The 23,461-nt window shown below is 47.6% G+C and overlaps 1 pseudogene; it reads right to left on the reverse strand.

Moving 5' to 3' along the window:
• Positions 1-213: 213 nt before the first annotated feature.
• LOC138995497 (eukaryotic translation initiation factor 3 subunit I-like) lies at positions 214-22,537 on the reverse strand (annotated as a pseudogene).
• Between the last annotated feature and the right edge of the window lie 924 nt (positions 22,538-23,461).

Below are 23,461 nucleotides of genomic sequence, written 5' to 3' on the forward strand. Positions count from 1 at the left end.
TCATGGTCCAGCAGGGATCCTTCTGTCCGTGCCTGAACTCAGAAGCAACGTCACACTGCAAGTGACAGAGACTTTTTTAAAAGTTAAACCTTCATTGTTGAAAGTATTGGGTATGTCCCATTTTTTCCTCCATGGACCCCTTCTGTAACCGGACAATCAATGCGTCCGCGCTGCCTGTCACTACGTGAGCCAATTCAGCAGAACAGGGTGGAATCATATGAGCGTGTGTTCCAGTACTGCCGGCAGCGTGGAGAGCAGCAGGCCGTCCACAAACATCTGCTCTGCCCCCGTAAGCCAGCTGCCTATACGGGGTCCAAGGACAAAGATTACAGGGGAAGTAAACAAAAGGGTATGCCAAGAGCAGGCTGGAGATTTGCAAAGGCCTGCAGGTATGCAAAGGGCTGGGTGTCTTCAAAGGGCTGGTGGCCCTGGTTTCTGCAACAAGGTTGGTCATCTTTCCATAACAGGCAGCTCCTGGATGGGGAGGGTGGGCCGCATTTCCAGGTGAGCTCCCAGGTCCCACTGCAACTCCCAGCCATGTCCGAATGTGCCTTCTTTAATCAGAACAAAACAATCACGGTTAACAGAGCATGATTCATATTTCTTACAATTATAGCTAGTCCCCAACATTCTATTTCTGCTCCTATCACTTCTAGCCCACCCTCACCCCCTACCTCAGGCCTTCACCACCCTATTGTCTATATTCATGGGTTATGCATATATGCATACAAGTTCTTTGGTTGATCTCTTCCCACCTACCCACGCTCCCCTGCCTTCCCTCTAAGCTTCCTCAGCCTGTTCCATGCTTCTATGTATCTGGATTTATTTTGTTCAGTTTATTAGATTCCATATATGAGTGAGATCATGTGATACCTGTCTTTCTCTGACTGGCTTATTTCTCTTAGCATAATACTCTCCAGGTCCCTCCGTGCTGTCCCAAAGGGTAAGAGATCCTTCTCTTTTACTGCTGCATAGTATTCCCTGGTATAAATGTACCACAGCTTTTTTGTCCACTCGTCTACTGATGGGCACTTGGGCTGTTTCCAGATCTTAGCTATTGTAAACTGTGCTGCTATGAACATAGGGGTGCATATATCCTTTCTGATTGGTGCTTTGGGTTTCTTAGGATATATTCCTAGAAGTGGGATCACTGGGTCAAATGGCAGTTCCATATTTAATTTTTTTTGAGGGAACTCCATACCGTCTTCCACAGTGGCTGCACCAGTCTGCATTCCCACCAGCAGTACACGAGGGCTCCCTTTTCTCCACATCCTCGCCAGCACCTGTCATGTGTTGATGCTAGCCATTCTCACAGATGTAAGGTGATACCTCATTGTCGTTTTAATTTGTATCTCTTTGATGATCAGTGACTTTGAGCATTATTTCATACTAGAGGCCTGGTGCACAAATTTGTGCACCAGTGGGGTCCCTCAGCCTGGCCTGCACCCTCTTGCAATCCAGGACTCCTCGGGGGATGTCTGTGGCTATCAGGCTGAAACCGGCAGTCCAACAGCCCCCGAGGGATGCAGTAGTGCACAAAGCAGCAGGCAGCCAGGGAGGAGCCCGAGCCCAGGCCGGGTGCCACACCGCTCCCACTCATCCTGGCCACTGCTCAGTAGGGCTGCCGCAGAGGCAGGAGAGGCTCACGCCGCCACAGCTGCACTTGCCAGCTATAAGCCTGGCGTCTGGTGCCCATCAGGCAGTGCTCCTGCTGTGGGAGCACACTGACCACCAGGGGGCAGCTCCTGCATTGAGTGTCTGCCCCTTGGTGGTCAGTGCGTGTCATAGCAACCGGTCGTTCAGTCGTCTGATTGCTTAGGCTTTTATATACTAGTATATAAAAGACTAGTGGCCTGGTGCACAGCTTCATGCACATTGAAAGGGAATTAATTAGAAGAAATATTTTAATATTGCTATTTGCCCTTTCTCTATAATAGAAGTGTCAGAGATGAAAAAATTAGTAAAATGTATATGAAAATAATATATAAATTTATCAATAAATAAATAATAACAACATGACATAACAACAAAGACATGATATAAAAGCAACAAAAACATGATATAAAAACAACATTGATACAAACAATGACTGATAAAGTGATTAAACTTATTCTAACATCTCCCTGTACACCACATTAAGAGTGAAAACACTTTCAGAGTGCTTGACTAATTTCCCTTGTGATGAAGCATTTACAACTTTAACTTTAACATCACACGCTCTTCGAACTCAAGAGAAAGCAACATATAACTGACCATGTCTGAAAACAGGTTCAGGTAGGAATATTCCTACTCTGTATAGAGTTTGTCCTTGTGATTTATTAATAGTCATCGCAAGTGCTGGAATCATAGGAAACTGTCTTCAAATTAATTTAAATGGGAGGCCAGTGTCAGATGGGGACAAATCAATTCTTGGAATCAGAACAACCTCTCCTTCTGCAGATCCTGTGAATACTTCAGCTTTGGTTATGTTAGGTCACAATCTTTTGATAATAAATCTGGTACCATTACAAAGACCCATTTATTATTAAGATTTCTCAGTAGCATGATGATTGCACCACTTTCAATTTTAATTTATGACACGGCATTCCCAAAGGAGTAATATTATTAAGAAATTCGATGGTAAAATTTTCCTTTTTGGCATCATCCATTGAACCGATGGAATCATCACTCAAATATGTGTGAAAATCTCCATCGAGTATATCCAAAATTTCTTCATTTAATTTATTTTTTTTGTTTTATGTCTTAAAGTATTACAAAGAGTATTACACATGTCTCCCTTTGCCCCCCCTTGACATTCCCCCGGCCTCCTCTACCCGCCAGTGTCTTGTGTCCATTGGTTATTCTTATATGCATGCATACAAGTCTTTTGGTTGATCTCTTACCTCTCCCAACCCTCCCTAGGCTTCCCACTGTAGTTTGACAGTCTGTTCAATGGTGCTCTGCCTTTGTATCTATTTTTGTTCATCAGTTTATAGTGATCTTTATTATCCATAAATGAGTGAGATCATGTGGTATCTTTCTTGGCTTCCCAGGGGCCGTCCCAGCCTCACAGGGGCCATCTCAACCTCACTGGGGCCGGCGCAGCCTCACCGGGACCATCCCAGCCTCACAGGGGCCGTCACAGCCTCATGGGGGCCGTCACAGCCTCACAGGGGCCGTCTCAGCCTCACGGGGGCCGTCACAGCCTTACGGGGGCCGTCTCAGCAACACAAAGTTTGGCATTCTGTCTTTTGTTGGGCGGCTCCTTGCTGGACAAAATCTCCAGGCATTCTTGCTGGATGAATTGCTGGTATGCTTGCTTAGATTTTGTTTTCTACTAAGTGCACAGACTGCTTGTCTGCCGTCTCCTGGCATCCCATGTGAGACTGGATCTGGTGGACCTGTTTGTGCGTTTGCTGGTACAGCGGTTCCATGTTGCTGGCCCAGCCAGGTCCAGTTCCGGGTTCCTCTGAACCTGATTCTGCTTCTAGAGTGTGTCCCTTATGGGTGCGAGGAGTTGAAATCTGCAGTTTGTTGGGTTAAGCTGCAAAAGCGCATGTGGTTCCTTTTGTGCCACTGGCACAGCTTGGGCAGTGATGTAAAATGAGTAGGGTGGGGTCTCAGGGAATCACCAGGGCGGAGCAAACAGCAATGGCATCTCCTCGACTCCTTGCCTCTCCATGTCCCCGAGTGCCGGCAAGCAGCTCCGCAAGAAAGCCACTCTCGCTTTCCGACCCACTGCAAGGCCGTCCCACCTCTCCCCGTAGGGGTCTGGGACCTCAGAATCCCGCCCCAAACAAGCTCATTGGATTTGAGAGTTGGTAACCCCTTTCAATTGAAAAAAACCGCGCATCCAGTTGCAGCCTGCCTGGCGTGCGACTCCATACCTCTGTTCTTGGCGCCTACTCAGTCTCAATGCTCTTCTTTCTTTCCTTCCAGTTGTAGAACTTCCACTGGGCCAGCTTTCCCATGGTTCTGAATGATAGCTGTTTTGTCTTATAGCTGGTATTTTCAATGTTGTTGTGGGAGGCAGCATGCACAGGTCTGTACCTTATGCTGCCATCTTGGTTCCTGTCCAAAATTGCCTCCGCAGCACCCACACCCGCACCTGCACCCGCAGCTCCTATAGCCCAGACTGGCGAACTCTGTCTTGGCACTATACTGGTTGAGCTCTCCACTCTCATGGCCCACAATGATGCACTCCTCTAGGGGTCCCCAAATGGCACTGGTGATCTTGGAGTCATTGCAAGGGATCTTCATGTAGGGCTCATTGCTGTCAATCTGGCTCAGATCCCGCAGGTCAAAGAAGCTCACAAAGCACTGGCAGCCCATCTGCTTGTCCGTGGAGAACATGATGATATTGCTTCCAAAGTCAAAGCCACAGGTCCGGACAGCTGAATTGGTCTTGAGTAGAGCCAGCTGCTTCCCTGTTTCACAGTCTCAGAGACAACAGCTATTGTCAGCTGAGCCGGTGAGGACATGCTTGGTGTCCCAGTCAGCGTCTACACACCACACAGCTCCAGTATGGCCCATGTAGGTGCCCAGCCTCTCCCCATTCACAGGGTACCACACATTGACAATAGGGTCCTTGGCCACTGTGAAGAGGAGGTTGCCCTCGCGGTTGTACTTAATCTGCGTAATGGACCGCTCATGGCCCTGCAGCAGGATTGGCTTCTGTGGGAACAGGACGGGGATGTCAGTGCCCAGAATCTGCACTCGCCCCCACCCCGGCCCCACATGGCAGCGTCTCCCAACTCCGTAGAACTCTCTTCATTTAATTTATGAATATGTTCATTTTTTGAACAAAGAATCGCACGTTTAGACATATTTTTAATATTATCTATAGATATACTATTTCCAAAGGTAGCTTCAATAATAGACCCATTACAAATCATTTCACAGGGGATTTCAATAATATCCATTCCTAGATGAAAACTGCTATCAAGTTTGCCATCTCCAAATTTTACTAACCACTCACTATAAGCAGAATCCTATGATCTCATATTTGCTGTAAGAGACAACTTTCTGAAACATCCCCAAACATTGCAGTACTTTAAACTGGCTTGTACTATGGCTGATCGCATAGCATGTGGCACAATACTGAGACATTGTCGAAAATCCCCTCCGAGAAGGAGAACTTTCCCACCAAATGCAACATCCAAATTCAAAATTTCTCTTAGTAATCTGTCTATGGTGTTTATAGCATGACTGGATGCCATGGTGCATTCATCAATAATGAGAAGTTGGGCCTTTTTATTTTTATTTTTAATATATTTTATTGATTTTTTACAGAGAGGAAGGGAGAAGGATAGAGAGTTAGAAACATCGATGAGAGAGAAGCATCGATCAGCTGCCTCCTGCATACCTCCCACTGGGGATGTGCCCGCAACCAAGGTACATGCCCTTGACCGGAATCGAACCCAGGACCCCTCAGTCTGCAGGCCGACGCTCTATCCACTGAGCCAAACCGGTCAAGGTGAGAAGTTGGGCCTTTTTAATAGTTTTAGCAACTTCACTGTTTATATTGAGTCTAGAAATTGAAGTTTCATTTAATGGAATTGTTAATTTATATTGGGAATGAAATGTTCTTCCACTGAGAAGTAAATCTGCAGGAATTCCTGTAGACACTGTGGGTAAAACAGTACCACCATGACCTCTAATATAATGTATTAAAACTGCATAAAGATATGCTTTTCCACTACCGTCTGGACCATCCAAGCAAAAGCATTTGGGGTGTACAGTTTGATCTTCGATGGCGGAAGTTATAGTCTGAAAGGCTGCCAACTGTTCATCATTCAGAGAATTTATCAAAATTTCTGCCTGTTGTCACTCGTATGATTCATCACATGTATTTGTATTCATTAATAAAGGATAGTCCAGAAGTTTGAAATGCGAACGTTTCATTCCATGCAATGTGAATACTTCTTGAATTTCGTTAAGGGCATGTGTTTCACAGTTCACACAGGCACCTTCTCTTCGGTGTAATTTCCAACAAAAATCTTCAATAAAATGAGATTTATTCTCATCCCATAATTTGTCTACATCAGAAAGATATCCAAACACATATATATATGCAAAAAGTTGCCATAGTTATTTGGACATATTAAGGATGATCACATTGTTAATCGTATCTTTCCAGATAGTGTCGTTGATTAATGATCCTCGATGTTTAGCAGCTTCACAAAATGTATCATAAATTACACCTCCTGCAGTTCGCAGATCCGCAAAACTTACCGCACCTTTTACATGCAGATGCAGAAGTCTAAGGTAATATTGTTCTGGTTCTCTAAAGCTCACAGTGAACAGTCTACCTAATACTTCATTCCCACCCTTTTGGCGTTTTCTCCACGAAGAATTATTAAACACATAATGTTGTGGAATCTCCCAATAATAATAATTATGCACGTCAGAATCTCTATTCAATAAAAACCAAGCCATCAAAGTTGAGTTATGCTTTCTAGCCCTATCTATAACTTCAGCAAAACCATCGGTATGAAAATACAAATTCTGATCATTTGGCAAATGAATAGCTAATCTTGTGATTGCATGAGATTGGTCATGCATTCGCATTGCAGAAAGTCTCCAAACAGCCTCAGGAGCACTCACATACCTGGAGTCAATGAAGTCCTGTACTTCGTCATGATTGATAATATTTTTTTCAAAAATTTGAATATTTGCACAATCATGCCCTTTATAGATGTATTTAAATAAATATTTGACACTTAATCAATGCGCAGACTTCAACGTTTATATGACAGTTGCATTTAAGGCACAAATATGGGTTATAAGGGACAATCCAAGTGTTATCGACAACTTTATTTCCCATAGAGATGGCGGTATCAGATCTTCATTTGTATTTGGGATATCCATCAATATTTCCAGTGGTCGCATTTGAAATTCTTTCAGATATCCCTTTGAACATTTTCCATTTTCCATGCATGGACTATTTGGATTTTGCATTCCACATGGTCCATGTACCATATTTGATTTTACAATTTAAAGAAGTCGAGGACACTGGTCTTCATCTGGAATTTCTGCCTTAACTATATGGTCAATGTCATTTTCCGTTCGTAATTTGGACTCACTATCTAATATCAATAGTATCTGAGCATGAGGCAGTCCGTGTTTCTAAAATTCGATGACATGAATTTTAGCTATTACTTTGCCAAATAAATCCAATTTACATATATCATTTAAAAGAGCATTCAGCTTAATGTTAAAAACCCTGGCTACCAAGTCAGGTCTGTTTTCAACTATTTTGCCAGCATTGTAAATTGTTTCCAATATCTGCCCATTTTGGGTTGCACATCATGGTTATGAACAAATCGGGCTTGCCATACTTCGTTACAATTGCCATAGCATCCTGATATCACTGCTGCATATTTCTGGGACTACCCTCAAAAGACGACGGAAGTGTTATCATTTTACCAATCGGCACATTGTCATTTTCAGATCTAGATGTGAAATAATCCATCAACCCACTATATTTTTCAACTTTCAACTTAGATTGGATTGCTTTGATGAAATTTGTCCGATTGGCTTCCATTTTTTAATATGAATTGACAATATACTGTTGAGTTAATTTTCCTGCATTTAAAATAGGATTGAACGTGTCCCGGACGGAGAGATTAAATTCATAATACTGCATTTGTGTGACTTGTGTCCTTACATTTTGTCTAGTGTTATTGTGGATTACACTGTTGTCTCTGAGTCTTAATGCAATATCTGGTCCCCAGCCTTTTTCAGCATGTGGAAAAAGAATAGGATATGTCATTGCATCTAATGTAGGAAACAGGATACTGATTGTTTCATTTTAGTGGCATTTGGATTATTGGGATCTGGTTTACAATGAATGAGCAAATCCCTTTCAAAGGAGATTCTCCATCTTCGTTTCTGAACATGACGGCAACCTCGGTTACATGGGGAGAATTATATCTACCTGGGTCACTATTATGATCATATTTAATCACATTGTCACTTCCATGGGAGCAATATCTTTCACTATTGCTTCAGATTGGGCTTCCTTTTCTACCTCATGTAGCATCTTGTCTATAATAATAAAAGTGTAATATGCTAATTAGACCAGACAGCTGAACGACCTTCTGGACGTCATTCCAGACATCCTTCCAGGTGAAGTCACCACGGTGGGGGTTGAGAAAGAGAGTGTTCGGGGCAATCAGGCAGGCAGGTGAGTAGTTAGGGGTGATCAGGCAGGCAGGTGAGTGGTTAGGGGAGATCAGGTAGGCAGGTGAGCAGTTAGGGGTGATTCAGCAGGCAGGCAGAGGGGTTGGGGTGATCAGCAGGCAGGCAGAGGTGTTAGGGGTGATCAGGCAGGCAGGCAGGCAAGCAGTTAGGAGCCAGCGGTCCCAGATTTTGAGAGGGATATCCAACTGCTGGTCAGGCCTAAACTGGCAGTCAGACATCCCCCAAGGGGTCCTGGATTGCGAGAGGATACAGGCCGGGCTGAGAGACACCCCCCCCCCACCCCTGTGCACAAATTTCATGCACTGGGCTTCTAGTATGATTTTGTTAATTCATTTATTTCATGCATAAGGTTGTTGATGTTGATCATGAGTCTTCCTGAACAACCTTGGTTTTCTGGCATAGCTAATCTTTTACTCATCGCTTCAGCTGTATCTAAAATATAGAGTTGAGCAAACTTCTGAGAAACACCATCCGAAGGATGTAAAGTTCCAGTACGGTGATAAACTTGTCTGTGTATTCTAAAACAGCATGGCCCATATCCTGACGGTGATGCAATATTTGCACCCATTGATGCAAAAGCAAAAGACCTATTTAAGGAATGAATATTTTTCATGGAATTTTTACTGTCAGAATCTTTGTTTATCATTAATTTTTTAAAATATGCTGGGTAATCTGGAAAATGTATATCATTTGGACAAACTTTACCTTTGCTACAACATCGAGTAAATTTTCCATCAGGTGGTTTTTCATCAGAGAAGTTTAGTGATAGGCAAAATTGACATTAACAGTCATTCCACCACAGCTATGTTTGATAATTGCATCCTCACTTACTTTATTTTTGCTGTGAAGGCAGTTCCCACCAGTATTGGTAGTACTTGTTGATGACTATTCTTCAGACATATTCTGTCAATGACGCCAGCTTCTTTCGACTTCAGAGGTATGTTGTGCCAATAGTTGGTCTTCAGGCATATTCCCTCCTCCCTCCTGTCTGGGTCCAGGGTGCAGGTGAAGCAAATTCGGGCTGTCAGGGCCCCAGCAGTAAGCTAACCAACAGCTGATTCCATGAGGAATCGGGCTCCCTCCACCCTCCTGTCTGGGTCAGTGTGCGTCATAGCTACTGGCCGATCATCCAGTCATCTGATCGTCCAGTCATCTGGTCGCATAGGTTTTTATATAGATAGACTAGAGGCCTAGTACACAAAATTTGTGAACAGGGGGAGTGGTCCCTCAGCCTGGCCTGCACCCTCTCCAATCCGGGACCCTTCATGGAATGGGCCTAAACCAGCAGTCAGACATACCTCTCGCAATCCGAGACCGCTGGCACCTAACTGCTTACCTGCCTGTCTGCCTAATCACCCCTAACCCCTCTGCCTGCCGACCTGATCACCCCTAACCATCCCTGCCTGCCTACCTGATCACCCCTAACCCCTCTGCCTGCCAGCCTGATTGTCCCTAACTGCCCTCCCCTGCCAGCCTGATCACCCCTAACTGCTCCCCTGCTGGCCTGATCACCCATAACTGCCTCTGCCTCAGCCCCTGCCACCTTGGCTTTGTCTGGAAGGAGGACGGGGCAACCGGAAGATGTCCAGTCTATCTGGTCTAATTAGCATATTACCCTTTTATTAGTATAGATGTCTCTGGCCATCTGTATGTCTTCTTTGGAGAAGTGTCTATTTAGGACCTTTGCCCATTTATTAATTGGATTGTTTGTCTACCTTTTGTTAAGTTGTAAGAGTTTCTTATATATTTTGGATATTAACACTTTATCAGATGTATCATTGGCAAGTAGGTTCTCCCATACAGTGGGCCCCCTTTTCATTTTGTTGATGGTTTCTTTTGCTGTGCAGAAGCTTTTTATTTTGATGTAGTCCCATTTATTTATTTTCTCCTTAGTTTCCTTTGCCCTATGAGATGTATTCGTAAATATATTGCTATGAGAGATGTCTGATATTTTGCTGCCTATGGTTTCTTCTAGGGTTTTTATGTTTTCTTGACTTACATTTAAATCTTTTATCCATTTTGAGTTTATTCTTGTGTATGCTGTAAATAGGTGATCTAGTTTTATTTTTTTGCATGTATCCATCCAATTTTCCCAACACAATTTATTAAAGAGACTGTCTTGATTCCATTTTATGTTCTTGTCTGATTTGTCAAATATTAATTGATAGTAATGGCTTGGGTCAATTTCTGGGGTCTCTGTTCTGGTCCATTGATCTTTATTCCTGTCTTTGTGCCAGTATCAGTACCAGCCTGTTTCAATTACATTGGCTTTGTAGTATAAGTTGATATCTGGTATTGTGATCCCTCCAACTTTGTTCTTTTTTCTCAAGATTGCTGCAGCTATTTGGGGTCTTTTTTGGTTCCATATGAATTTTTGGAGTATTTGTTCTAGATCTGTGAAATATGCTGTTGGTATTTTAATAGGGAATGCATTGAATCTGTAGATTGCTTTGGGTAGTATAGACATTTTAATGATGTTGATTCTACTAATCCATGAACATGGCATATTCTTCCACTTCTTTATATCTTCCTCTATCTCTTTTTTTTTTAACATCCTGTAGTTTTCTGAGTACAAGTCTTTTGCCTCCTTGGTTAAGTTTATTCCTAAGTATCTTAATTTTTTGTTGCAATGGTAAATGGGATTGTTTAGTTTCTCTCCTGAGAATTCATTATTGGTGTATAAAAATGCCATTGATATCTGGATGTTAGTTTTGTATCCTGCTATATTGCTGAATTCATTATTAAATCTATATTATTTATTTTGGTGGAGCCTTTAGGATTTTCTATGTACAATGTCATGTCATCTGTGAATAATAAGTTTTACTTCCTCCTTTCTAATTTGAATGCCTTTTATTTCTTTCTCCTGTTTGATCGCTGTGACTGGGACTTCCAGTACTATGTTGAATAAGAGTGTGAAAGCAGTCATCCCTTTCTTGCTCCTGTTCTTAGGGGAAATGGTTTTAGTTTTTGCCCATTGAGCATGATGTTCGCTGCAGGTTTGTCATGTGTGGCCTTTATTATGTTGATATGAACCCTCTATTCCCACTTTGCTGAGAGTTTTTATCAAATAAGGGTGCTGGATTTTGTCGAATGCTTTTTCTGCCTCTGTTGATATGATCATGTGATTTTTGTATTTCAATTTGTTTATGTGATGTATCACATTTATTGACGTGATATTGTACCAGCCTTGCATCCCCATAATAAATCCCACTTGGTCCTCCTGGTGTATGATCTTTCTAATGTAATGCTGGATCCAATTTGCTAATATTTTGTTGAGGATTTTAGCATCTATGTTCTTCAGGGATATTGGCCTATAATATCCCTACAAGCTCTTTCTTTGTAGTGTGTTTACCTGGTTTTGGAATTAAGATAATGTGGGCTTCATAAGAAGAGCTTGGAAGTGTTCCTTCCTCTTGGCTTTTTTGGAACAGTTTGAGGAGTATAAGTGTTAGTTCTTCTTTGAATGTTTGATAAAACTCCCCTGTGAAGCCATCTATACCAGGCCCTTTGCTTTCTGGGAGTTTTTTTTTTTACTACTGCTTCTAGTTCCTCGATTGTTATTGGCATACTCAGGTTTTCTAATTCTTCGTGGTTCAGTTTGGGGAGATTGTGTTTTTCTAGGAATGTGTCCATTTCATCCACTTCGTCCAGCTTGTTGGCATAAAGTTGTTCATAGTATTTTCTTACAATCCTTTGTATTTCTGTTGTGTCAGCTGTTACTTCACCACTTTCCTTTCTGATTTTATTTGGGTTCTCTCTCTTTGTTTCTTGATAAGTCTGGCTACAGTTTATCCATCTTGTTTATCTTTTCAAAACCCAGCTCTTTGTTTCATTGATTTTTGTATTCTTTTTTTGTCTCTATGTCATTTATTTCTGGTCTAATCTTTATTATTTCCTTCCTTCTACTTATTCTTGGCTTTTCTTGTTGTTATTTTTCTAATTCTTTATGTTGTAGGGTAAAATAGTTTATTATTAATTTTTCTTGTGTGTTTTTGTTGTTGATATTGTTAATCCTCACCTAAGGATATTTTCCCATTGATCTTTTAGAGCAGCGGTTCTCAACCTGTGGGTCGTGACCCCTTTGGGGGTCGAACGACCTTTTCACAGGGGTCGCCTCAACCCATCGGAAAACACATATATAATTACATATTGTTTTTGTGATTAATCACTATGCTTTAATTATGTTCAATTTGTAACAATGAAATTGGGGGTCACCACAACATGAGGAACTGTATTAAAGGGTCGCAGCATTAGGAAGATTGAGAACCACTGTTCTAGAGAGAGTGGAAGAGAGAGGGAAAGACAGAGAGAAACATCGTGTGAGAAACACATCGGCTGGTTGCCTCCTACACACACCCTGATCAGGGCCTGGGCCAGGGAGGAGCCTGCAACCAAGGTGCATACCCTTAACTGTAATTGAACCTGTGATGCTTTATTCCACAGGCCAACGCTCTATCCACTGAGCCAACCCGACTAGGGCAATTTTTCTTGTCTTTTGAAGTAGGCCTGTAGTGCTATGAATTTCCCTCTCAGGACTGCTTTTGCTGTGTCCTAGAAATGTGGGGTCATTTTGTGTTCATTTTCATTTGTTTCCTAGAAGTTTTTTATACCTTTCTTGATCTCATTGGTAACCCAGTCATTGTTTAATAACATGCTATTTAGACTCCATATGTTTGAATGTTTTTGAGTGTTTTTACTGTAGTTGATTTCTAATTTCATTTTATTGTCATCTTAGAAAATGCTTGGTATGATTTCAATATTCTTGAACTTGTAGATACTTCTTTTGTGTCCTAAAATGTGGTTTATTTTTGAGGATGACCAGTGTGCACTTGAGAAGAATGTATATTCTGCAGTTTTGTGGTGAAATGTTCTATAAATGTCAATTAAATCTATCTGATCCAGTGTGTCATTTATAGACATTGTTGCCTTGTTGATTTTTTGTCTGGAAGATCTATCCAGTGAAGTCAGTGGGGTGTTTATAGTATGACTGTATTGCTGTTGATCTCTCCCTAAAGTCCTCTAAAAGTCTTGTGTTTTTGTTGTTGTTTTTTGTATATTTAGGTGCTTCTATATTGGGTGCATAGGTGTTTACCAGGGTTATATCCTCTTGTTGGATCAATCCCTTTAGTAATATGTAGTGACCTTTGTTATCTCTTGTGATGGCCTTCATTTTGAAGTCTATTTTTTTTAATATGAGTATTGCTAGCCTAGCTTTTTTTTCTTTTCCATTTGCATGGAAAAAAATCTCCATCCCTCACTCTCATCCTGTGTGAGTCTTTTGTTCTGAGTGGGTCTCTTTAGACAGTATATAATTGGGTCATGTTTTTGTATCCATTCAGCTACCCTATGCCTTTCTATTGGAGCATTTAATCCATTTACATTTAAGGTTATTATTGATAGGTACTTATTTATTGCTATTTTAATTCTGTATGCCTATGTTTCTCTCTCTATTTCTTCTCATTACAGCAGTTCCTTTAGCATTTCTTGCAGTGCTGGTTTGGTGGTGATGAACTCCTTTAGGCGTCTTTTTTTTTTTTTTTTTGTCTGGGAAGCTCTTTATTTCACCATCTATTTTTGAATAGTAGCCTTTCTGGATATGGTAATCTTGGTTTCAGATCCTTGCTTTTCATTACCTTGAATACTTCATGCCATTTCCTTCTGGCCTGTAGAGTTACTGATGAGAAATCAGCTGACAGCCTTATGGGAGCTCCTTTGTAGGTAACAAATTGCTTTGCTCTTGCTGCTTTTAAGGTTCTCTCTTTGTCTTTAATTTTGGGCATTTTAATTATGATGTGTCTTGTCATGGGCCTGTTTGGGTTTTTCTTGCTTGGGAATCTCTGTGCTTCCTAGACTTGTGTGACTTTTTCCTTCACCAGATTAGGCAAGTATGCTGTCATTATTTCCTCAAAAACATTCTCTATCCCTTGCTCACTTTTTTCTCCTTCTGGCACTCTTATTATGTGAATATTATTACATTTCACATTGTCCCATAGCTCCCGTAAGCTGTCCTTTTTTAAAATTGTTTTTATTTTTTGGTTCTCTGATTGAGTGATTTTCTCTAACCTGTCTTCTAATTCACTGATCCTTGGCTTCCCCTAATCTGCTGTGTATTCCTTCCAATGTGTTCTTTATTAGTGCTATGCCATTCTTTATTTCTGGATTTTTTTTTTCATAATTACTCTATCTTTTCTCATGCTGTTGAGCATCTTTGCCATCATTAATCTGAACTCTATATCTGACAAATTTCGTATCTCCATTTTGCTTAGCTCTTCTTCTGAAGAATTCTCTTGTTCTTTCAAGTGGGGATTGTGTGTGTGTGTGTGTGTGTGTGTGTGTATTTTGTTTTGTTTTTTTGTCTCCCTATTTTGGCTGCCTGTTTGGGTTTGTGCCTATGTATTAGGTAGATCTGCTATGACTCCCAATCTCTAGTGCAGGATAATGTCAGATGCTATTTCTGACTGACCCTGAGTACTCTGTTTGGAGCTATCAGCAATCCACAGCTGTGGCTCCCTCTGCTGGGGCTGGGTGCCTTGGGAAAGGACCAAAATGTGCACCAGGGTCTGCTTTTCCAGAACCTGCCCAGAAGGAGATCAGGCAAAGACTCAAAGCTCCCAGAGATCCACCTCTGCCTGCAGTATGATTGTATTCAGGCTTGATTAGCATCAGGCTATCAACCACAGGGTGGGGTGAGAGATCTTTCATTAGTGTGGGGCAACTGCCTTCCCCCAGTCTAAAACCACCTGGAGAGCAAAGGTCTGTGGAGAAAGATGTCCTCCACAGCATGAGGGAATGACTCAGCACAGGAAACTGGGGTGGCTGCCTTCTAAGCTCCAACCCCAGAGCTACCAACCCTGGACTCTCCTCACACAGCTGCAGTTCACTCTGCCTGCCCTCTGCCAGAACCCAAGGCGAGTAGCTGCACATGAAATTTTGTGTTGGCCTTTTAAGAGGGTACCTGCATATCCAGCCATCTCTGGCTGGCAGACAGCAACCCTGGTGCCTAACACAGCCAGATGTTGTGTAGGCACCCTTCTCCATTCTGGTGCTCTCTGCTTGGGGGCCCAGCTTGGAGGTTAGACCCCAGAGTTCTCAGTGGGAACCCCCCACAGTTAGGATATCCATGCAGACCTTCAGCTGCTCTGTGTGGGAGCCCGGCCAGCCCTTTAGCACCTTCGCACTTCCTCCCAGTCTCTATGCAGTCTGCACTTTCTGTCTTTGGTTATCAGGGTTCTCCCCAGCTAGTCTTCAGTTGATTTTTCAGGGTGTTTTTTTCTGTATTGTAGTTGTATTTCCAGTTTGGTCCTGGGAGAGTGTCAGTGTAGCTTCCACTACTCCACCCCATTTCCCCACCCCCACCCCCTCCAGCAAAGACTTTTCCCAGGAATTCATTTGGTGTGAAAGCCAAGCTCCCTGGGCAGCAGGAAGACACAGTGCTGTGAAAGGTGTCACTTATAGGCAGAGGGTCATCCAGTGTGTCCTAGACCTGGAGGAAGAACACCAAATAGCGGCAGATGTTCCTAACACCATGATCTGCACCACAGAGCACCACACATAAACCTGAAAGTACGTCTAAAGGCTGAGCGGACCTGGCAGAGACGTCCATGTCTTCCTGATGTGATCTTCCTCCCTCACTGTTTGTATGTGTTCAACCCCCACCTCAAGAAACAGAGCTTGGAGCAGGTGCATCTGAAAAATACTGTTTTCTTCCCTTTATTCATCCCACTCACTGTTGAGATCATCTGGCTCACCCACTGCCACCTAAGAGCCTATTGACGGTGCTTTCCAAAGTACAGGGGACCCCTTCGCCCAGGACCCTCGAAGCTGTGGGATGAGCTCAGTAGTAGCTAACAGCACCTGTACACCTCCCATTCGGTCTTCAACAGCCCCCACAAGGAAACAAATGGAGAAGAATTCCAGTGGCTCTGGCAGTCATTTTATTACTGTCTTCGTTGTACCTCCAACGGGGTCCTCCCCGTGCTGTGCCCACTCAGGGCAGACACACCGAGAACTGTGTTTTCCAGTTCGCTGCCACCCAGGAGAGCAGAGGGCAGCTTTCCTTTGGACACCCTGTGTTTGGGTCACTGTGTGAGCACGGAAGGGCCACCAGGACCCTGACCCCAGGAGACAGAACGTAACTGCCTCTTCCTGGAAAAGCATCGGCTTCTCCTTAGGCAGGACGTCCTTCTGGGCGTGAGTTGCAGTTACTCCAAAGAGAATTGTCACCTGGCCTGGCAGCTCCCTGGACGGGCGCCTGTGCTGGCCGCCCTCACCGTCTGCCTGCCCACCTTTCAGGCCGCATCCTTCAGGAAGTGCTCAGGTCATAGAAGAACCGACTTCAGCCGCAGACAGACGCGAGCCCTGAGCCCTGCGTTCGCCAAGCTCTGTGCCTGTGGACTGGTGACTCCATCTCTCAGCCTTGGCCTCAGTCACCCTGGGAAATGGGATGAAAGCATCTTCAGTCATAAGAAGGCTCTGGGAGCCCTGTCGGTGGGGTTGTGGCCTCTTGGATGCCTGTTGTCTGCAGTGGAGACAGTGGGACCGTTTGGCATTGGCTCCTCATTGGAGAGGGCGGAACTCCTGGCGGCAAGTGCTCCCAAGTCCCGTTCTGGTCTCAGCTCTGCTGAAACTGGGCTTGTTAACTTGGGTAAATCCTTCCTGTTGGAGGGGCTGGGGCAGTAAGACTCCCCCAGCTTCCTGACATTTTCTTCCCTCTCTGCGCCCCTCACCCCTGTCCATGGAGAGTGAGTCTGCTTTGCCCATCTCTCTGCCCTCCCCCCACCCCGCCCCTGAGGAGCCAGTGTCCATGGGGACTGTCTGTCCTGCTCCTGACGCCAGACCCTTCCTGTGAGGACAGACCTCAGTCCAGCCCGTACCTAGGACCCCTGCAGACCAGTGAGGAGTTTGCCGCTAATTAAGGTGCATGTGGGGTCCAAGGTGGGAGATAAGAATGTATACAACTTGATTAGGCCAGACTGAAGGCTGGGGGCAGGTGTGACATGTGGGCCAGGGCAGGGGTAGCTGGATTAGGAAGACCAAGGGCACGTACCACCCCGGGAAGATCCCCGGAGGAGGAAACTGAGCCCAGAGAAGGGGGATCTGGCTCAAGTCCACGGTCTCCAGACTTCCACTGGGCCCTGCTACAAGGCAAACCTTCTCTTAAAGAGGGGACTGAATTGAGAGCGGTGCTGACCAAAGCAAACAGCAATAAAAAGAAGCGATTAGAAACACGTCAATCACATTTGTCCCCAGAGCGTGCACTGTGTACACAGCCTCCTGATGGGTGAGGTGGTGCTGTCCCAGCCCCCGCCCCTCACCTGGTTGGGAAACTCCCAGTGCAGACGCCTCCCAGCCCCATGGTTCCGAAGGTGCCAAGAGGGGGCACTGTCGCCGCAGCCCCTGCACAGCATCGGTTCGCTCAGCAGCAAGAAGAGAAGAGTATCCAGAGAGTGTTCTGCTGATGGGCCCTCGGGACTGAGTGTGGCCCCACACGCCAGGCACTGAAGTCCTAGCCCCTCCCCCGCACACCAGCAAGTGACCTCATTTGGAAAGAGCTTGTTGCTGTTGTGATGAGTTAGGATGGGCTCCTAACCCAGTTATGACAACAGCATGGGAAGACGAAGGCAGAGACTGGGGTGATGCTTCTACAAGCCAAGGAACCCCAAAGACTGTCCGCAAACCACCAGCGGCGGGGGGCAGGGTGTGGGGGGGAGGGGGAGAGGTCAGAGAGATTCCCCCTCACACGGGACCAGCACTTGACCTGGGTCTGTAGCTCCAGGACCGAGACAGGAAAGGTCGGTTGTTTGAGCCTCTTGGATTGTCCCCGCAGCTCTAGGAAACGAACACAGGCCACAATTTAGTGAATCAGGAGCAGCACCCGTGGGTGGAAGGTGGGTGCGATGGCCGGAGCTCAGGCTCTCGGCTTCCAGACCAGCGGCCTGAGGACAGCCTGGGTCTGTCCCTGGACGCCGCAGAGCCGCGAGGACATGGCTCAGCCTTGGGGCCCATCCCCGGAGCTCTGCGATGGGTGTCAGTGTCCCCGCTCATGGATGACACGCGCTGATGCTCTCAGGCTGGGCCTGGCACCTAATATCCCTCCACAAATGTCAGCTCCTGCGTCCGCGTGGCCCGCTCTGTGCAAAGCACCTCTCCACGCACCGTGCGCCTTCCCCACGGTCCACGAGGCAGCGTGATTATTCGCATGTTCCACCCGGAGACTCTGAGGCCGACCACGGAATGGGTTTGGGGTACAGGTGGCTCTGGGCTGGTACCCTGACCAGCAACTTCTCAGACATTCTTTAACCTCCTCCACATCTGTTTCTCCGGGTTTCGGAGAATTGTGAGAGGGGTCTGCTTGTACTTGGCCTTAGATAAACTGTGTTCACTCGCCCGCTGTCACACCAATGATCGGTGGAGCCCGGCTTAAGCTCCACCTCCCGGACGGACACGGTAGAGGGTGAACCTCAAACTGCAGAAAGGCTGCAAGATACAGGGGACCAGGTCCTCACTAGGAGCGAAGGACAAGAGGTGACCAGGCGGCGAGTGGAACACCGAGTGGAGGGGCAGGGGGAGGCATCTCTTGGAAGCCACGTGCCATCGAGGCTCACCGGCTCCCTCAAGGGTTGCTGTCACGACAGCGGCTCAGCTTCGAAGTCAACTTCCTCTGCACCTCTGCTACCCTGACAACTAGTCCTGGCCTGCTGCTCAGGTCCTTCTGTAGCGGAGAAGATCCCCGTCTTTCATAATCGCCTTGACGCCTGTGATCAGTTACCCTCAGCCTTTCATTGTGTGCCCATGGCAGGCAGCTGACTCCATCGTCTTGGAATCAACATTCCCCCACCCTCCCTGCCCGGCTGCGCTCAGGGCAGTGTCCCCTCGCCTCGCCGCCCTTTCCCGACGGTCAAGGCCCCGGCTCACCGGGGGATCCCGGTCGCCCTGGACCCTGCCCCCAGTTCCCCGGCATGTTGTAAGCTCTCCTTTACCTTCTGGGCCCTATCAGGACGAGATGGTGGGTCTACAGCACCAGCCTGCTCCCGGAAAAGCAGAAACCCCTTTGCCCATGTTCCTGAGGTCTCTTTTCCTAATGACTGAGATGGCCTCTTTGTAAGTGAAGACGATTAGTTAGCCATCACGTCTGCTACAAAAGGCTTTCTTCTTGGTGGTTTGACTTTTAACGTTACTTGAGGCATTTCTTCTTGCCAAACAGATTTTTTAAGAAACTCTTTATGCAGTGAAACACGTCAAACATTTTCCACGGGACTCGGGTTCCTCTCTCTCGCCTGAAGGCTTGCTCATTCCAAGATGAGCAGTATAGCAACCAGCGCTTTCCTGGGGAAATGTTGCTATTTTTATGTTTAATCTTTAAGCCATCTGTAATGCCAATTTTATCTCCCACAGGAAGAATGAGGGAAGTTTGTGAAAAAAATTCCTGAAATATTTTGCATTTCATTAACTCAGAAAGTTCTGAAAATCCTTTCTACATCTCCTTTTTAACATGACATTTTCTAATTAAACAAATATACCTTTTATGGTAGAAAAGTTAGAAAGCACAGCAAAGTATAATGAAAAAAATAAACAAGCAAACAAAACCAATAGTAAGCCCAGACAATCCCTGTTAGTATTTTGGTTTATCTGTTTTAGGCACAGCTATAATTTTTATAAAATTGGGATTATACATTATAAGAGATTTGATTCCTGAATCAAATTATTTAATATTGAACCATTGGATTTTAGCTCTGTGTCATTACAGATATATAGATATATAGTCTTAAAACATAATCTTAAAGGGTTATATTATATTATACTATATTATATGTAGATGTAGCATACTGACAACCATTCCGACGAGTTGGGAATGGATCAATGAAAGTTAAATAAATGAATCAACACTGTGCTCATGATAAAAGCATCTTCAAAGACTCCTCTGATAAGTAAGCCCAGTGTCTGCTTCTGCACCTGTGCGTCAGCCTCAACCCGAGTATTTCCTTCCCACCTGCCCGTCTGGAAGGAGACATGGGACTGCTGTCAGGGCCTTTCGCATCCACGCGGTGTAATGTTTGTGCCCAGGGACGGCCCAGGACTAAGAAGGACCTGAAGTCCCCAACTGCCCCAAACCAAGAACACGAAGCACGTCTCCCAGGTTCCCGCCCACCCTGGGGACGCAGCTGCAGGGCAGACGTGACCGCCCTCCTTTCCGAAGGACTTGAGCTCAGCAGGACGAGGGCATCGGGTCCTGGTGCCGAAGAGAAGCTGCAGCGTCCCCTGTCCTCCTGAGCACGGGCCTGCGTTAAACCTGGACGGCGGGAGTGCCGAGGGTCAGGCAGGAGAGGAAGGAACGGGAGGCATTTGAGGACACCGGGTGACTGACACCAACGGACACCTGAAGGTGGAGTCTCATGCTGGGAGGGAGGTTTTCTCCACCTTTAAGTGGAGCAGAGACGGAGCGGGACAGGGTGGGGACTGGGCAGGGAGGGCCATCCCGCAGGCCAGCACCACAGAACGTTGGTGGGTCCGCAGCTCAGGGCTCTCAGGACGCAGGTGGGTCAGCAGCACTCGGTCCACCGTGCACATCACACATGATCGTACTGGCTCTTCACACTGACCCTGGGATGTGCCGTGTCCTCATGGGACAGGTGGAAACGGAGGCTCAGAGACGTGAGACACCAAGCAGTTTCCACGGCCGGGATGTGAGCGGCAGGCGGCTGAAGTGCAGACGCCGACCCCGCGGCTCACTCAGTCCCCGACGTCCTGGTTCCACCGCCAGCGAAGCACGTCGGTCCAGAGGCCTGAGCACTGCTTCCAACGGGAAGAAGCGAGAGCACCCCTGCCAGTTCTCAGAGGCACCACGCCTCTCGCCGTGGAGCACGTGGCGCTGTTTGCACGTGGGGCCCATGCACAGAGGGGGAGGAAACCTTAGTGTTAAAATGCCGCCGATTTAATGAGTATCTCCATTTGCCTGCATGCCCACCTCTGACCATTCAGCTGGAACCATGTGTCCGGTTCAAGCCAGAGGAAGGCCTACCTCCAACCTATCGGGAAAGAGGAGGCCGAGGCCGGCCCGTCTTCGCTCCCGGGCTGCCTCCCGCATCTCCTGCCTGGAACCTTCGCGGGAGGCCCGCCAAGGCCTGTGCAGCGAGGACGCGCACAGCCGCTCCTGCGCTCCTGCCTGAAACTGCTCCGCTGGGGCCCCCAGAAGCAGGGGATGAGGGGAGGGAGCGGGAGCTGGGCTTCTTCACGCTGACGGTGATGCCATTGTTCCATCCTCGTCTCCGAGAGAAACAGAAGAGGACATGTCTCCTTCCTCTGATGGAAAAGGAGCAGATGTGGCTCAAGGGTGTGGGTTGGAGACCAGCGGGGCCACGCCGGGCGGAGCGCCATTGGGAGAGGCTGGTGCCGGACACACCACGTCCAAGGGCTTCACCCGCTGCCTCCGTGTCTGCCTCCGTGACGTGGAAATAGTATGTCCCACTCTCGACACTGGGCCCGTCCAATCATTCAGGGGCTGGTCAGAGCCCACCGCTCAGTAGACTCGCTGACCGAGGAGAACCCTGTTTTCCCTCTAATCACGGTGACTCGAGAAGAGGACAGCAGAGGCGACCTGGGGCTCCGGCCGCCCGACGCAGTCACACCAGCACCTGCCCTCCGGCGCTGCCCCAAGGAGCCCACAGCAGCCCTCGTCACGACAGAGCCGGCGGTGCCCCTGCCAGCTCACAGTCACTGCCGCGTCCCGGGAGGTGTCCTGGGCTCCCTCTGGTCCAGGCAGCACCGGCCGTCTGTCTCCCCAGCCCAGTCTCCGCCCCTCAGGCTGCCAGGGCCCAGGCACTCCCCTCCCACCGGGAGCAGACGGGAGCCCGGCTGTGACCTCCCCGCCAAAACCTAAGTGGCCATTAAGGGGCCCATCTGCTTAAAAACACCTGCAATTAAGCAAGAAGCAGAGGACGTGCCTGAATCTGGGCCTCGCTGTGATCCATGGTCCGGACCTAAAGCCGCGTCAGTGGTCCCTATGCCCTGTCAGGCGATGCTCACCCCACACAGGCCCAGACAGTGTCCCCACGCCCTGGCCCCCATTTGCAACCCAGACCATATGGCTTTCGTGGGGTCCCCAGCGCCCCGCAGCCATGTTGCTCCTGTCCTGACCCCAAAGGACCAGAAAACATCCTGCACCGGACGTCCCCGGGCTGGGGCGGGGAGGGCTTCCTCGGGGGAATTGTGACGCACCGTCCAGGCTGCTCTCCCCTCCTCTGAGAGGCACAGGCCCCGGGCGCTGTGAAGGGCCTTTAACACGACTCCTCCGTGTGCCCGTGTCCTCTCCCAGGACGCGCTGAGGCTCGGACGACGGCAAGTGGCTGGTCTCCATTTTTGTCGCTTCGGTCCCTGTGTCCCGGGTCCAGCGAGTGGCTCAGGCACCAAGTCCTGGGGAGCGCGAGTGTCTGGGGGACATGGGGACCCGTCTTGTCTTCCCATCACACAGGCCCGGCTCCCAAGTTCCCGATTTCCACGCCCAGCAGTTCACGCGGTGACGTGCTAAGGAGGTGGCGCTGGGGGCGGAGCCGAGCGCCCTGTCCCGTGGGGCCTGCCCTCCCTCCCAGGCCCGGGACACGGCGGGCAGAGCGGGGCCAGGTCAGGAGAAGCTGGGGAGGGGTGACCCCGCGGCGCCTCCGTCATGTGGTGCTTCCTCCACCAGCTTGAAGGAATTCTCTGCCACGTGCTTCGCTCGGTGATGACTGGCGGCAGGGAGCCCACCGTGTCCCCGCGGAGTGCGTGCCAGACTCACTGCCGTGGGTGCTCAGCAGGTACCGTGGCATGAAACGTGTCACTTCCTGTGACTGAGGGAGTGAGGTCAGGCCACCGCGGCCCCTGCATTAGACGGCTCCGTCGCTTGTCCATGGTTTGGGTGCAGGAGCAGAACCAACTCGGGGAGCCTGCGTGGCCTGCACCGGGGAAATCGGGGCACCAGAGCCCTGTCGGCCGCGTCGGGACTCGACCGTCTCCTGGACCATGAGTCTTGGGGACCCCGCCGCCCCCTACCTGGGGGATAGCAGGACGTCTGACAGACACTCAGGGCCAGAGGACTCAGCAGAGGAAACGGGCCAGAGAATCTCGGGCCCCGTGGCCTTGTCTCTGCAAAGCCCTGATCCTCCAGACCATAGATGGACAGTGAGCCGGCCACTGAGCGGGCAGACCCTCCCTGGGACCTGGGGGCAGACCCTCCCTGGGACCTGGGGGCAGCAGCCAGTGCAACTAGTGCCGATTGGCCTGAGGCGTTGGAGAAAGAACACAG

This window comes from Myotis yumanensis, unplaced genomic scaffold, assembly GCF_028538775.1.
Source record: "Myotis yumanensis isolate MYYU_CA2020_CCGP unplaced genomic scaffold, mMyoYum1.0.hap1 SCAF_17, whole genome shotgun sequence".
Taxonomy (NCBI): Eukaryota; Metazoa; Chordata; class Mammalia; order Chiroptera; family Vespertilionidae; genus Myotis; species Myotis yumanensis.